This window comes from Pinus tabuliformis, chromosome 1_1 (assembly GCF_031772625.1).
Source record: "Pinus tabuliformis cultivar Carrire ecotype Pingquan chromosome 1_1, CPIR1, whole genome shotgun sequence".
NCBI classification, from domain to species: Eukaryota; Viridiplantae; Streptophyta; class Pinopsida; order Pinales; family Pinaceae; genus Pinus; species Pinus tabuliformis.
Window position 1 is genome coordinate 700,369,468 of NC_142297.1, and position 17,876 is coordinate 700,387,343.

General features: G+C 40.4%; 2 non-coding genes across 2 annotated transcripts; one reads left to right on the forward strand and one right to left on the reverse strand.

Moving 5' to 3' along the window:
- Nucleotides 1–484: 484 nt before the first annotated feature.
- On the reverse strand, nucleotides 485–558 carry TRNAD-GUC (transfer RNA aspartic acid (anticodon GUC)). The gene has a single exon. It is a non-coding gene; the product is annotated as a tRNA-Asp (tRNA).
- Nucleotides 559–14,904: 14,346 nt separating this feature from the next.
- On the forward strand, nucleotides 14,905–14,978 carry TRNAR-CCG (transfer RNA arginine (anticodon CCG)). Its single transcript has one exon. It is a non-coding gene; the product is annotated as a tRNA-Arg (tRNA).
- The last annotated feature ends 2,898 nt before the right edge of the window (nucleotides 14,979–17,876 follow it).

The following is a 17,876-nucleotide window of genomic DNA, read 5'->3' on the forward strand; positions in this document are numbered from 1 at the left end:
TCTTCCTGCAGCAGAATCACCAGAGCTGGATCCAAGGGTTAGTGTGGGCAAGAATCTTCCTGCAGCAAATTCGCCAGATCCGGATCTAAGGGTTGAGAGTAGAGTGGAGGATTTGGAGGAACCTTGTTCTCGGAAGAACAAGCGGCTTCGCACCTTGTGTAACTGCTCAGAAGGATATGCTTCTGTTTATCAGATCGGGGATAAGGATTGCAGGGACGGAGTCACTCACTATTCATATGGTGAGGGTGCGTAAGCACGCTCGACTGTCCAGGCCGCCATCGTTTTACAGCCCTCTACTTCTCTAATATATATATATAAGGAAGGGGCAATAAATGAGAAGGGTGAATCAGGATCATATCTGTCTGTTATATAAGGGTTGGTTAGGATCATATCTGTAGGTAGGGATCGAGGAGCCTAGCCTACAGGCAGGCCGACCAAAGGGAAGGGAGAAGCTCGCAACCTTATTCATGCCACTTGGCATGATCGGGGAAAACGGGGTTCGAACCCGCGACTTCTGGCGTGACAGACCAGCACTCTAACCGACTGAGCTATTTCCCCCTTCCAGATTCGGCCCCCCACCCAATAAGTAACTCAAGGTCGAAGGTTTCAAGCTACGCATCCTAGTAGCAAACGCCGGAGACCTACCTCGCGTAGAAGTACTTTGGGCGGCGTTTTTGAACTAAACAAGACACTTCGCGTTTCCACCCTCGCCCTCTTAATTACTTATTGGTTAGTGGGGGTATTTAGAGCGGCTCGTTTGCTCCTCGCCCCTATTAGGACGTCCCTGGGGCCCTTTTATTACTTAGTGGGGGCTGCTGGTCATGAATTATATACGTAATTACGCTTTAGCGAACAATGTTGCTATGGGCATATGTCATTATGCATTTCTGATTCTTTTCTTCGACAATGCTGCTATGGGCATATGTCATTACTTACGCTTTAGGCTCTCATAATCGATCCATACCTAATATCGTATACAAAGAGATATCTCATTATATATGTCATTATGCTTTTTCACTTTTCTTCCAGTCATGATGCGCAAGCAGGCTCGACCATAAGCCCACCACCCAATAAGCATCAAGGACCGGCAGGGTGAGGACCGACAGGGTGCGTAAGCACGCTCGACTGTTAAGAAGAGGGGCTCGACTGCTAAGGCCGCCATCGTGAGCCTGTCGAACTCTCGACCTATGGGAGAGGTAACATGGCCCCTCTCAAATAAGTAACTAAGACGAGCAACTCTCTGGGGGGGGGAGGGGCCCCAAAAGAGAGGACCGACAGGGTGCGTAAGCACACTCGACTGTCAAGGCCGCCATCGGCTCGACTGATAAGGACCCTTTAGGGGGCTCGACTGATAAGGATGCGTAAGCAGGCTCGACTGTTAAGGATGCGTAAGCAGGCTCGACCATAGGGAGAGGACCGGAGGCGCTCGACCATAGGACCTTTAGGTACTCGACCATAAGGGAGAGGGAGAGGATGCGTAAGCAGGATCGACCATAGGGAGAGGACCCTCACCATATGAATAGTGAGTGACTCCGTCCCTTTAGGGTGCGTTAGCACACTCGACTAATAAGGATGCGTAAGCAGGCTCGACTGTCAAGGACCGGAGGCGCTCGACCATAGGGAGAGGACCCTTTAGGGGGCTCGACCATTAGGGAGAGGAGAGGAGAGGTACGTTAGTGACTTTTTTAGTTACTTATTTGATAGGGGCCACCCAATAAGTAAAATGAAACTGACTGAACCTAAACTACCACATGCTCATATATAACTACCACCATAACAAGGAGCTGTAAGGCCGCTCGACCATAAGGTCCGTCAGGGTGCGTAAGCACGCTCGACTAATAAGGCCGCCATCGGCTCGACTGATAAGGAGAGGATGCTACAGCAGGCTCGACCATAAGGATGCTACAGCAGGCTCGACTGTTAAGGCCGCCATCACCGATATCATAATGACATCTATCATAATGACATCTATAATAGCAGCATTTTCTGGTGTCATTTCGGCTATCGAGTCATGCCATAATGACATATATAATAGCAACATTCAGATTAGCACCTACTTACCTTCTCAGAGGGGAAGAAAGCCATTTGAGGGGAAAAAAGAGAAGTACGGTCAAAAACATCCATCCTGTTGTGTCTATCTTTGCTAAAGCAATGTAATATATAATTCATGAATGCATAATGACATATGCCCATATATGCATTTTCTGGTGTAATTACTGCTATAATGAATGACGTAATTACGTATATAATTCATGATTGGAAGGCATGGCAGAGGTTCGCGAGATCGATCTAATTGCTCGCGAAATGACATATATCGAGTCATGAATGGCTGCATTTTCGGCATTCGAAAGGTGCGAAGCCGCTTGTTCTTCCGAGAACAAGGGCCCTTACTTCTTAGGGGTCACTCACTATTCATATGGTGAGGGTGTGTAAGCACACTCGACTGTCCAGGCCGCCATCGTTTTAACGCTCACTCATCATATGGGTGAGGGCCCTTACTTCTTCATAGGGGTCACTCACTATTCATATGGTGAGGGTGCGTAAGCACGCTCGACTGTCCAGGACCCTTTAGGGGGCTCGACTGATAAGGAGAGGAGAGGGCATTTGATGCTCAAAATAGATCATACTCAAAACAAATAGTTTGATCCTGGCTTAGAACGATAGCGGGGTAGAGTAATTGGTCGACTCGTCAGGCCCATGACCTGAAGACTGCAGGTTCGAACCCTGCCCCCGCCTCCCAAAACGAGATCTAACACAGGGTCGATCAGTAAGGTCCTTTCTTTCCCAGTCCAGGCTTTCTTGGAGATGAGGAAGTGAAGACTTAAGGCGTATAACGTATTGACTTTGAGGTACGTAGTCGCTCGACCAAAGGGTGCGTAAGCACACTCGACTGTTAAGGAGAGGATGCGAAGCATGGCTCGACCAACGTCCGGTTAGGGGCTCACTATTCATATGGTGAGGATGCGCAAGCAGGCTCGACTACTATTTACCCACCCACCCCAATCCCCGAGGGGAGAGGGACGGAGTCACTCACTATTCATATGGTGAGGGTGCGTTAGCACACTCGACTGTCAAGGCCGCCATCGCCCCTACTCCTTTATAGGGGTCACTCACTCATTCCGATGCCCACCACCCAATAAGCATCAAGGACCGACAGGGTGAGGACCGACAGGGTGCATAAGCACGCTCGACTGTTAAGAAGAGGGGCTCGACTGCTAAGGCCGCCATCGTGAGCCTGTCGAACTCTCGACCTATGGGAGAGGTAACATGGCCCCTCTCAAATAAGTAACTAAGACGAGCAACTCTCTGGGGGGGGGAGGGGCCCCAAAAGAGAGGATCGACAGGGTGCGTAAGCACACTCGACTGTCAAGGCCGCCATCGGCTCGACTGATAAGGAGAGGCCCGGTAGGGTGAGGACCGACAGGGTGCGTAAGCACGCTCGACTGTTAAGAAGAGGGGCTCGACTGCTAAGGCCGCCATCGTGAGCCTGTCGAACTCTCGACCTATGGGAGAGGTACGTTAAGTGACTCGACTAACAGGACCCTTTAGGGGGCTCGACTGATAAGGAGAGGAGAGGTACGTTAGTGACTCGACCGTAAGGGAGAGGTACGTTAGTGACTCGACCGTAAGGGAGAGGTACGTTAGTGACTCGACCGTAAGGGAGAGGTACGTTAGTGACTTGACTAACAGGAGAGGAACGAACGCTCGACTATAAGGCCGCCATCGACTCACTCATTCCGATGCCCCCCCACCCAATAAGTAAAATGAAACTTGAAGAACTAAAAGGGTCGAATGGGACAGGGGAGGTAGGGTTCCCCTACAGACAATTCGGGCTAGGATTGATTATTGTTATTATCCGGTTAAAACCATCTATGGAGTTTTAGGGATAAAAATTTGGATTTTAGAAGAGTAGGAATAATTGGTCTTTTTTTTCCAATCTGCCCGATCATGGATCATCAATTCTATCAGATCGAATAGAAATTAGATTTACCATTTTGGAACCGTGCTATGCTTAGTGTGCGACTCGTTGGAATCGAGCTTTTCATTCTTTTCCGAATTTATGTTATGGAGAACTCGAAATAAGAACGGATTGGTCTCTATAAATAAACTAGAGACTAACTCATTGCTTCATATTGCCAAGATCCAATAACTATGGGTAGATACTATCACCTCGTAAATACTTTCTTCCAGGAGAGAAAAAATGTTTGATCTCTCGTGAAGCGAGAAAGGTGTTTGGTAATGCGGAAAAAGAAGAAAAAGGAGAAATATTCTCCCAATATTGTATGGTTCATTAACTACCCTCCAAAAAGCAGTGTGATAAAGCATAAGAATCATCCTGATTCATTCAAGCAAGATTGAAGGAATTCAGTTTATGAAGGAGAAAGAGCTTCGGGTCAATGGAAACTAAGGAAATTGATTCCGTAACAGATGAAAAGAAAGCTCCATTGCGGAGGGAAGACCTGGGCATTTAGATAGAAGCTATGGAACGATGGAACCTATGACTGCATAAGATCATATAGGAATCTTAATCATTCATTGGATAGGATGGCGAAATAAACCAAAAACCAATTAATCTCATTGGAGTCTATAGGTAAGTCGACCCCATGGAGCAAATACTGGAAGAGTAAATATTCGCCTGTGAAATTCTTTATTAAGACATTGGATGGAAATTTAAGAGTTATTCGTCCTGTAAATTAGATTCTATATACAATATGTGTAATGCATAGATATAGACTCATTTATCTACACATTGATTATTCACGAGGAGCCGGATGAGAAGAAACTTTCATGTCCGGTTCTGGATTAGAGATGGGATCAAAATACTATTAACCATCGACTATAACCCAAAAAGAACAAAATTTCGTAAACAACATAGGGGAAGAATGAAAGGAGTATCTTACCGCGGCAATCGCATTTGTTTCGGTAGATTCGCTCTTCAAGCACTTGAACCCGCTTGGATCACATCTGGGCAGATAGAAGCCGGACGAAGAACGATTAATCGTTATGCCCGTCGTGGCGGAAAAATATGGGTACGTATATTTCCCGACAAACCTATTACAATGAGACCTGCAGAAACACGTATGGGTTCCGGGAAAGGATCTCCCGAATATTGGGTATCTGTCATCAGACCAGGTCGAATACTTTATGAAATGGGTGGAGTATCCAAAACCGTCGCTAGAGCAGCTGCTAGAATAGCTGCATACAAAATGCCTATACGTACTCAATTTGTTACTACTTAACCCAACCCATCCATACAGAATCAAAGAGTTATTTCTGGTGGAAGAAGATTACTAGTTCGTAAGAACTCTTCCTTTTTTTTTCATGTTATCTGCCGAGGTAAAAAATATTTTGGAGGAAAAATGATTCAGTCTCAAACTTATTTGAATATAGCGGATAACAGTGGAGCCCGAAAAATAATGTGTATTCGAGTTCTAGGAGCAAGTAATCGTAAATGCGCTCATATAGGTGATGTTATCATTGCTATAATTAAAGAAGCAGTACCTAACATGCCCCTGGAAAAATCGGAAGTAGTTAGAGCCGTAGTTATACGCACCTGTAAAGAATTTGAACGTGACAATGGAATGATGATACGATCTGATGACAATGCAGCCGTTGTCATTGATCAGGAAGGAAATCCAAAAGGAACTCGAGTTTTTGGTCCGGTTGCTCAGGAATTGAGACAATTGAATTTCACGAAAATAGTTTCATTGGCTCCCGAAGTATTATAAGTACTGATAGATCTTGTAAGAATCTTTGACTTAAGGTTCATCAAATGGTACATGGATCAATTAAATTCATTGCACCTCAGGCATATTCCTCAAAGAAGATCGAACATGCCTTTTATATCGAGACCAGGAATTCCTAAGAATTCGTTCGTCATGGGTAACGATACTATTACCAATCTAATTACTTCTATAAGAAACGCTGACATGGTAGAAAAAGGAACGGTTCGAGTAACAGCTACTAATATTACCAAGAACATTGGAAGGATCCTTTTACGAGAAGGTTTTATAGAAGATGTTAGGGAACATCAGGAAGGCCAAAAATATTTTTTGATATCGACTTCAAAATATCGGAGAAGGAAGAAAAGGACATATATGACCACGTCAAAGCGTACCAGCAAACCTGGTTTGAGAATTTATTCTAATTATCGAGAAATTCCAAAAGTTCTAGGTGGAATGGGGATCGTAATTCTTTCTACTTCCCAAGGAATTTTGACGGATCGAGAAGCTCGACAGAAAAAAATTGGAGGAGAAATTTTATGTTATGTATGGTAATTAATCCAAATGTTGTCCAAAAATATTTATTCTGTAAGATATCCCCATAGTATGAAAAGTCGTAGCAAGTCGAGACACCATTCATCTTCATCCAAGCACGTTAGTCAAGTTTTTGAATCAAAAGAGGAGGAGATTCGATGAAGAAACAGAATCTGATCCATGCGGAAGGTTTGGTTACTGAATCACTCCCCAATGGTATGTTTCGAGTTATGACAGATAATGGATGTCAGATTCTGACTCATATTTCGGGTAGGATTCGACGTAATTCCGTACGAATACTACCAGGAGATAGGGTCAAGGTCGAACTAAGTGCTTATGATTTAACCAAAGGGCGTATAATATATAGACTTAGCAACAAATCTTCAAACAATTGAAAGGAAACAAAATGTAATATGAGCAAATTGGAGGGTCACAAATATGAAAATTCGTGCTTCTATTCGTAGAATTTGTGGAAAATGTCGACCAATTCGTAGACGGAAACGAGTTATGATAATTTGTTCTAATCCGAGACATAAGCAAAAACAGGGGTAATCCTCTTCTATATCAATTAATGGATCTAGTGGTAAAATAGATTTCGATATGCATTTGTCGAACTGAACTCATAATGATTAATATGTCAAAAACTATAAAAAGAATTGGTTCACGTAGGAATGAACATCGAGTACTCAAAGGAGTTATTTACGTTCAAGCAAGTTTTAACAATACCATAGTGACTGCTACAGATGTACGGGGACAAGTTCTTTCTTGGTCTTCTGCTGGTGCCTGTGGATTCAAAGGTACAAGGAGAGGTACACCATTTGCTGCACAGACTGCAGCAGAAAATGTTATTCGTGCATTAATGGATCGGGGTATGGAACGAGTAGAAGTTATGATAAGTGGCCCTGGTCGAGGGAGAGATACAGCATTACGAACCATTCGTAGAAGTGGCATACTATTAAGTTTTGTACGTGACGTAACCCCTATGCCACATAATGGATGTAGACCTCCCAAAAAGAGACGTGTGTAAGAATTGAATGAATTTCAAGAGAAAGAAATGATTTAATGATCTGATCAAATATTCTTGGTATGATTCGAGATGAAATCTCAGTCTCTATTCAGACACTACGATGGAAATGCATCGAATCCAGAGCATACAGTAAGCGTCTTCATTATGGCCGTTTTGCTCTATCCCCGCTCCGCAAAGGTCGAGCCGATACAATAGGCATCGCAATGCGAAGAGCTTTACTTGGAGAAGTAGAAGGAACATGTATCACACGTGTAAAATTAGAGAACATAAAACATGAATATTCCGCGATAATAGGTATTGAAGAATCAGTACATGACATTTTGATGAATCTAAAAGAAATTGTATTTAGAAGTGACTCGTACGGAATCCGAGAAGCTTCTATTTATATTGTTGGACCCAGAAATGTAACTGCTCAAGATATCATATTACCCCCTTCTGTGAAAATAATTGATACTACACAACATATAGCTAGACTTACTAAATCAATTACTTCTGATATCAGATTACAAATTGAAAAAAATCGCGGATATATTATACATAGTCCAAATAATTATCAGGACGGAATTTTTCCTATAGATGCTGTTTTTATGCCTGTTCGCGATGCGAATTATAGTATTCATTCCTATGGGAGCGGAAATGAAATACGAGAAGTCCTTTTCCTGGAAATATGGACGAATGGGGGGTTAACTCCTAGGGAGGCACTTTACGAAGCTTCTCGAAATTTGATCGACTTATTTATTCCCTTCCTGCATGGAGAGGAACAGAACATCGATGGAATGAACAATAAAAAAGGGTCTAATATGCTTCCCTTCCCCCTTTCGCACGTATTGACTGATACGGGGGAAACGAAAGAAAAAATAGCATTTCAACTTATTTTCATTGACCAATTAGAGTTACCCCCCAAAACCTATAACTCCCTCAGAAGAGCCAATATACATACATTATTGGACCTCTTAAATTACAGTCGAGAAGATCTAATGAGAATTAAATACTTCGGGAAGGAATCTGTCGAACAGGTATTGGAAGTTCTACAAAAACTTTTTGCAATTGATCCACCCAGGAATTAGTTTCGGGTTCATAAAATGGTTGGTTTCATTTCATCTCTTCATTTCCTTTACCCAAGTTCTTTTGGAGAGTCTTGAGAATCTTTGACATATCTCTCTTTCGTGGAATATTCGAAAGAAATATCTGACAAGATGGGTATATCTAGGGAGATATAATTTGTCTTAAAGCAACTACTCCCTAGATATATGAATAAAAAAATTGAAATATTTTTATATTCGACAGTTGGATCAAATTGGAGTGGAAAAGACCTAAAGTTAAAGATTCATCAATAGGCAACGCTGCCCCAATACCTAACCAAAGGGCTACTGCAGTACCGATCAAGGATACTGTTGTAGCTACTGGACGACGAAATGGATTCTGAAATTGATTCACATTCTCTAGAAAAGGCACCGTCAATGATCCCGCGGGTACTGAGCCCATTAAAAGGACACCCAATAATTTGTTAGGTACTGTACGAATTATTTGGAATACAGGGAAAAAATACCATTCGGGCAATATCTCCAAAGGAGTTGCAAATGGATTTGCTGGTTCACCAATCATTGATGGTTCTAGAACCGCTAAACCTATTGTACATGCAATAGTACCTAAAATTACTACTGGAAAAATATATGAAAGATCATTGGGCCAAGCGGGCTCTCCATAATAATTATGTCCCATACCTTTAGCTAATTTAGCCCTTAATGCAGGATCATTTAGGTCAGGTTTCTTTGTTATTGGGATAAGTAGATCTTTATGGATCTATCCCCCAAAAGAACCGGACATGCCAATTTTTATCATCCGGCTCGAACAATAACTGGAGGAAGTATATATCACTTATTTTTTCCCGTGATGGAAGACGAATTGGAAAAATAGGAACTAATAATGTCTATGATCATCCATCATTGGTCATTTTATTATTCCAGTTAAATGCTCATGACCCAAGTAATCTCACAAATTCGATCATGATCGATATGCCTTTTGGACCATCTTAGTCCTTGTAATTTGTGTTTATCTTTCCTTTTCGTTTGAAGCCTTGGCATAGATCCAAACCCCAATCTGCAAAAAGATTGCGTTGGAGTTATTTAACGACCTTTGGATTAGAAACTGACATACCTTTCGGTGATCCAACCTCAAATATAGGAATTTTTTCCAAATTTTTAAAACCCATCTTCAAAAAAGTGAAGAGACGATTGATGGGATCTACAGGAATAAGACGCGTTCCACGAGTTGGATATATAGACAAGAGTGAACTTAATGACCGGATACAAAATAAATTACTAAGTGAGACTACCCCTATGGGTAGTGCAAATGATTCATCCGAAGTTAATGATCAATTTGGATATGAAACCCAAACAATTAATGTGAAAGATCAAGATGATTGGACGACCACAATGAAAGAGCGGATCGAATCTATCGCGATCATAAATAGCTCTCCTATAACTGGAATGTCTCTGGTGGATTCAGAGATTCATACCGGATCGAAGGGAAGTTTTAACATATTGGGATCAACATTAAAAAAACGATTGGTTCAGATTCGGCGAATACCTGGTTTATTTCGAAATAAAAGTGTACAATTAATCCGAAAAAGGTTCTATTCAATTAAATTTTTTATCAAAAGAATGGACCGAAGAATGGACCGAGATCTCTTACCAAGTTTTATTAATTTCATTGCGTCAAATATCAAATTTTGGATTCAATCCGCTTGGATTCGATCCACGAGGAATATAACAACAATTTACGGACGAATATTCATTATCAATAAAGATATTTCAAGAATCAATAGAGGTAAAATTACCAACTACTATTCAATCAACGAAAAAATACAAGATTTTGAAATTCGTCCTGATCGAAACATGTTCTCAATGTCCCAAGCATATATATTTCACAAGATATGGCAGATAAGGGCATTAGATATACAAAGAATATTGGATCACGAAAAACCACAAGATCTGAAAGAGAATGACTGGAAACAATGGTTGAGATGTTTTGACCGGTACAATTTATCCCCACAGATATGGTCTAGGATAAACCCAAATAAATGTAGAAATATAGTAAATAAGCAATGTACGTGTTATGAAGAACGATTCGTTCCTTATGAACAACAAGAAGATTCTATATTTGCGACTGTGATGGAACCTTTTTTGGGACTACTTCGGAAAATGAACAAACGTTACAGATACGATCTCTTATCATATAGTTATCTCAATTCTACAAAAGATTTGGATATTCTCAATTTGACAGATATTCCCGGACCACCAGTACAACCTGCTATACCAGATGAGCGGGATATTACCGATCGTGAAGGAATTCTCAAGGAAAAGTTTATTAATGATATTATCGAGGAGGATTGGAAGGGTACCGATTTCAATATCGTGAATGGTTCTCGTTCTACTGTTGATATTTACGATGCTATACGTTCTTGTGATTACGATCATACAACAAGTATTGACAGGCAAAAGAAAAAGACTGATCTTATTACGAATCAGCAGGGGATTGACGAGACGCGAAGAGAAAATGTTGGCATTATGGATTCTCCGAAAATCGAGAAGAGAATATCCCAATTAGATCTCAATTTCTGGTTATTCCCGGAACTTTCGGGAATAAAGAACATATATTATGAAACTAAATCGAAATTCATACCAGGAAATTCACTTTTACGGGAAGAACGAGAGCGGAAAAAGATAGAGGAAGAAGAACGGAAGGAAACAACAAATGTTCTAGAACAAATAATAGGTATTAGATCAAATGTTAAGAACAAACAAGTAGAAGATGGTCAAGATAAAAATGGTCAAGTAGAACATCAAGATGGTCAAGTAGAAGTTCCCACATATTTGCCCGGGGAACCTGTGAATACCTCTGCTACGAAAAAGGGTTGTGATAGGAAACGTTCAATTTTTCTTGCTCTTGCCACGATTAAACGATCTTCCTCCGATAATTCATCCAGTCCAGGAATAGCTATAATGTCTTGAAGTTCCTTATAACGTTGTAAAGTTTGCTTAACCCCTTGTGCAGTTTCGTAATGTTCTTCGCCTACGATCCAAGGTTGGAGCATAGTCGATGTTGAATCTAAAGGATCCACTGCTGGATAGATACCCTTCGCAGCTAATCCTCTCGATAGTACGGTAGTAGCATCTGAATGTGCAAATGTCGTAGCAGGAGCAGGGTCGGTCAAGTCGTCAGCAGGTACATAAACTGCTTGAATCGAGGTTATGGATCCCTTTTTTGTGGAAGTAATTCTCTCTTGCAAAGAACCCATTTCCGTGCTAAGAGTTGGCTGATAACCCACGGCGGAAGGCATTCTGCCTAATAGGGCGGATACCTCTGATCCCGCTTGGACAAAACGGAAGATGTTATCAATAAATAATAGTACGTCTTGCTCATTGACATCTCGGAAATATTCGGCCATGGTTAGAGCAGTTAAACCGACTCTCATGCGAGCTCCCGGTGGTTCATTCATCTGACCATAGACCAGAGCCACTTTTGATTCTGATATTTTTTGTTCATCAATTACTCCCGATTCTTTCATTTCCATGTAAAGATCATTCCCTTCACGGGTACGTTCTCCTACTCCTCCAAATACAGATACCCCTCCATGAGCCTTAGCAATGTTGTTGATCAACTCCATAATGAGTACTGTTTTACCCACTCCAGCTCCTCCAAATAAACCAATTTTTCCCCCACGGCGGTAAGGAGCCAAAAGATCTACTACTTTAATGCCTGTTTCGAAGATGGATAATTTTGTATCCAACTCTGTAAAGGCGGGAGCAGGTCTATGAATAGGAGATGTTATGCCAGCATCTACAGGACCCAAATTATCGACAGGTTCTCCAAGAACATTGAAAATTCGTCCGAGAGTAGCTCCACCAACTGGAACACTTAGAGGAGCTCCCGTGTCAATCACTCTTATTCCTCTCATCAAACCATCTGTAGCACTCATAGCTACAGCTCTAACCTTATGATTTCCTAATAATTGTTGTACCTCACAAGTAACCTGAATTTCTTGACCGGCTGTACCTTGACCCTTAACTATCAATGAATTGTAAATATTAGGCATATTACCTGGAGGAAAAGAGACATCCAGTACTGGGCCAATGATTTGAGCAATACGTCCCACATTTGTTTCTACACTTGCGGAAACCCCAAGAACAAGAGGATTTTTTCTCATACAAAAATGGAAATAATTTCCATGAAGAATATATAAATATGATTTTGCCAATATCATCAATAAAAAAAAAAAAAAATGTTCCATATTGGGTCGATCAGACCAGTAAATAATAAATGGAAGTTACCACCTGGGTAAAATCCAACTTTATTGAAAAGTTTAAATTCATCCATATTTGGAATATGAAGTAGGTAGATGAATATGAATAAGGATCATGAGGAAGTATTCGATTTATCTATAACTAGAACCAATTTATCCATAACTAAAACCGAATATACTTCAAAATTATGTCCAGATCATATGTGAAATATGAAACTTGATATTCATGACCTTTCTCTCATTGATCATTATCTCTTCTCTTCATACGCACATCTGTATATGTATTTTCGGACAATTCGCACCATTATGGTCAAAGGTCCATTCGGTTCCTTGATTTCATTCATGAACTAGTTTAACCACTGAAAGGTTCTCGGGTCAATCCATGGAGGAAGAACTTCAAGAGCAAAGATTGGGTTGCGTCATACATAAAGAACACTATACAATGAGGGCGTATCTAGCACCCCAATAACGGACGACTTTTTGTAGGATATTTCTATAAAAATTGATTGTTTACGTTCGGTCCATGTCGAGCAGACCTCGTCCTTGCGAGAAATAATTATTAATAAAGGAGGGACTTATGTCACCAAAAACAGAGACTAAAGCTAGTGTCGGATTCAAAGCTGGTGTTAAAGATTACAGATTAACTTATTATACTCCTGAATATCAGACTAAAGATACAGATATCTTGGCAGCATTCCGAGTAACTCCTCAACCCGGGGTGCCACCTGAAGAAGCGGGAGCAACAATAGCTGCTGAATCTTCCACCGGTACATGGACCACTGTTTGGACCGATGGACTTACTAGTCTCGATCGTTACAAGGGGCGATGCTATGACATCGAGCCCGTTCCTGGAGAGGAGACTCAATTTATTGCCTATGTAGCTTACCCCTTAGACCTTTTCGAAGAAGGTTCTGTTACTAACTTGTTCACTTCCATTGTAGGTAATGTATTTGGATTCAAGGCCTTACGGGCTCTACGTTTGGAAGATTTGCGGATTCCCCCTTCTTATTCCAAAACTTTTCAGGGTCCACCTCATGGTATCCAAGTTGAAAGAGATAAATTGAACAAATATGGTCGTCCTTTATTGGGATGTACTATCAAACCAAAATTGGGTCTATCAGCCAAAAACTATGGTACAGCAGTTTACGAATGTCTCCGTGGTGGACTCGATTTTACTAAGGATGATGAGAACGTAAATTCCCAACCATTCATGCGCTGGAGAGATCGTTTTGTCTTTTGTGCGGAAGCAATTAATAAGGCCCAGGCTGAGACGGGTGAAATTAAGGGACATTATTTGAATGCTACTGCAGGTACATGTGAAGAAATGATGAAAAGGGTAGTATTTGCAAGAGAATTGAGAGTTCCTATCGTTATGCATGACTACCTGACGGGAGGTTTTACCGCAAATACTTCTTTGGCTCATTATTGCCGAGACAACGGCCTACTTCTTCACATTCACCGCGCGATGCATGCAGTTATTGACAGACAAAGAAATCATGGTATGCATTTCCGGGTACTGGCTAAAGCATTGCGTATGTCCGGTGGAGATCATATTCACGCCGGTACTGTAGTAGGTAAAATTGAAGGGGAACGAGACGTAACTTTAGGGTTTGTTGATCTACTGCGTGATGATTTTATCGAAAAAGATCGAAGTCGTGGTATTTACTTCACTCAAGATTGGGTATCTATGCCAGGTGTTCTGCCCGTAGCTTCAGGAGGTATTCACGTTTGGCATATGCCTGCTCTGACCGAGATCTTTGGGGATGATTCCGTACTACAGTTTGGTGGGGGAACTTTGGGACATCCTTGGGGAAATGCACCTGGTGCAGTAGCTAATCGGGTTGCTCTAGAAGCTTGTGTACAAGCTCGTAATGAAGGACGTGATCTTGCTCGTGAAGGTAATGAAGTGATCCGTGAAGCTTGTAAATGGAGTCCTGAACTAGCTGCTGCTTGTGAAATATGGAAGGAGATCAAATTTGAATTTGATGTGATTGATCGCTTGTAATCCAGTGACTTTCGTTCTACCAATCGGACTCGGCCCAATCTTTTACTACTACCCCAAATATTAGTCCAAATCGTGAGCGGAGATATGGAATTTCAGATATCAATATATGGAATTTCCATATATTAATATCTATATATATGGAATTTCCATATATTAATATCTATATATCAATATCTATGTAGATATTGATATATAGATATTTCCAAGGTTAAATATCTCAAACAGAGTTATTTATGAAAAAAAATTTGGGTCAAGCATTCGATAACGAATCCTATTCATCCTTTACAATGATCTTATAGATCATTCGATAGGGTTGGTAGCTCAGCGGATCAGAGCTCATGGTTCCGGACCGTGAAGTCAAGGGTTCAAATCCCTTCTAGCCCAAAAGATGTTGTATTTTAAATGAAAATTCCTTTCCATCGCGGTATAGGAGAGAATCTTTCTTTATAATAGAATAAAGTATTCTATCATAATCCCGGATCGATACTTCAGATTCCTAATCAATAATGAATGGAAATGATTTCTCAATGATTCATTCCACTATTGATTAATAATTTTCATCATTGTATTTATACTTATACGACTTCTCTTCATACAAAATAAGATAGGAAAAGTAACAATTTTCACCTTTATATGGAAGGAAAACTCTATGTCTATAAAGGAGTGGTTCGAAGACAAGCGTAAAATAACTGCATTACTAAAAAATTCGGTCGAAAGGGATAGTAAGGATGCCAATGAGACGGAGAAAAACAAGAATAAAAGTATTGATTACGCTAAAATTAAGAAGTTATGGGCTCAATGCGATAATTGCGAGAACTTACTATATCTCAGATTCTTGAGAGAGAATCAAAGTGTTTGTAAAGAATGTGGATATTATCTGCAAATGAATAGTTCAGATAGAATAGAACTTCCAATTGATCGTGACACTTGGCGTCCTATGGATGAAGACATGTACACTCTAGATGTTCTTCAATTTTATTCTGAGAATGAACCTTCTCATTCTGATAATCTTAATTCTGAGGATGAATCTTATAAGGATCATATCACTTTCTATCAAATAGAGACAGGTTTAACTGATGCTATTCAAACAGGCATAGGTCAATTAAATGGTCTTACTATCGCACTCGGAGTTATGGATTTTCAGTTCATGGGAGGTAGTATGGGCTCTGTAGTAGGTGAGAAAATAACCCGTCTGATCGAGCGCGCTACCGCGGAATCTCTTCCATTAATTATGGTGTGTGCTTCCGGAGGAGCACGTATGCAAGAAGGAAGTTTTAGTTTAATGCAAATGGCTAAAATAGCTTCTGCATTATATATTCATCAGAAGGAGAAAAAGTTGTTATATATATCGATTCTGACGTCACCGACAACTGGTGGAGTGACTGCTAGTTTTGGCATGTTGGGAGATATTATTATTGCCGAACCTAAAGCGTACATTGCATTTGCAGGTAAAAGAGTAATCGAACAGACATTAGGTCAAAAAGTGATTGAATATTTTCAGGTGACTGAGCATTTATTTGGTCATGGTTTATTTGATCTGATCGTTCCACGTAATCTCTTAAAAGGTGTTCTGAGTGAACTATTTTGGTTTTACGTTTTACGGTCTTCCTTGTAAATAAATAAAAAGAAAAAAATGAACGTTGAGTTTCCTTATCAGGAAAAAGGATCAAATCGAGTTCCTTGTAACGGAAGTGACAGTGATACAGTTTCTTATCGCGGCGAAGGAGAGAATTTCTTTTCACCCCCTTCTTATTAACAATTTATGATCCTCGAGCCTATACTAACAATCCATATAGCCAATTCTCCGCTTTCAGAAATCAGAGAAATTTTGGTCAGGATTCATGTTCTTCCACTATTTTACTTATATAGTAAGTGTTCTAATGGATCTCTATGTTGTAATATAGAACTCATTGTTGAACTCATCGAGATCTTATTAAAAAAAAAAAATTTCCCCAACTGGAAATGCTTTTTTAGTATTTTCGGGAGAGACGGGGAAAGGAACAACGAACACTTGCATACATGTATTCTATGAAGAAGGACGGACTGTAAATCCGTTGGCAATATGCCTACGCTGGTTCAAATCCAGCTCGACCCAACCAATATCATCAATACCAATCTATCGGTATGGTTATATTCATGCTAATCATGAATGAAAAGATAATTGGTTATTGAACCCCGACATCGATATCTATTCATATCGTAGATGCCCAATTCCGTATGAATCGATACATTTCAAAAATGAAAGAGAAGGATAAGATATTTAATCGACCTAGCACTCGCATAATCTATATGACCTATCTAGCACCTATCATGAAATAAATATTATCTAATAGTAGGTGAACTGTACTGTATTGGGATTGTAGCTCAATTGGTTAGAGTACCGCCCTGTCAAGACGGAAGTTGCGGGTTCGAGTCCCGTCAGTCCCGATCCAATAGTAAGTGAACTGTGAATGATCATGTCAGGATCTGGACGGACTAGTCCTTATCATTCCAGGGTCATGGGGTGGGCCTCTGGATAAATTCGATATGGGATACTTCTTTCTATATCATCACCGAAGCGGGATAGATTCACAATTCCATCTAAATCGTGGAGATCCAAGCAAAATATCTCTCATGTCTGACGAACGTCTTCTGGAGGAGCATAAGGTTCTTATTCGTACGAATCCTATTCTTTCGAAATTATACCAGACATGTGTTGATCGGAACGTTTTCTGATGCACGTAAGTTTTTACTACTAGTCTTATCAAAAGTGATCGTATTAGGTTATACTATTTCCATCGAAGAATTCATTCAATCCATTAGTTAGATTCCGTTACTCGAACCAATTCTATCAATGACATACATCTATTTCATGGATCTTGAAAGAAAGATTCATTCATCTCTATGAGATCAAAATGAGATCAAAATGAGATCAAATCTCGAGCTATTTTTGAACAAAGTTAAAATAAGGAGATCATGGAAGTAAATACCCTTGCATTTATTGCTGTTCTACTGTTCCTTGCAGTTCCTACTGCTTTTCTACTTATCCCTTACGTCAAAACGGCCAGTGCAAGCAGTGGAAGCAATTGATTTTGATGAAAATCAATTGATTGCTGATCACTAGATAGATCTTTATGATCCAGATCATAAGTATAAAATAGGTTATGAGATCTTTTATATTACAACAATATAGGGTGGATCTATTGTATTACAACAATACAGGGTAGGGATTGCTTTTAATTTTTTTTGAAAAGAAAAGAAGAAGTAGTACGGAGGAAAAGAATATCTAACCTTTTCTTTTGT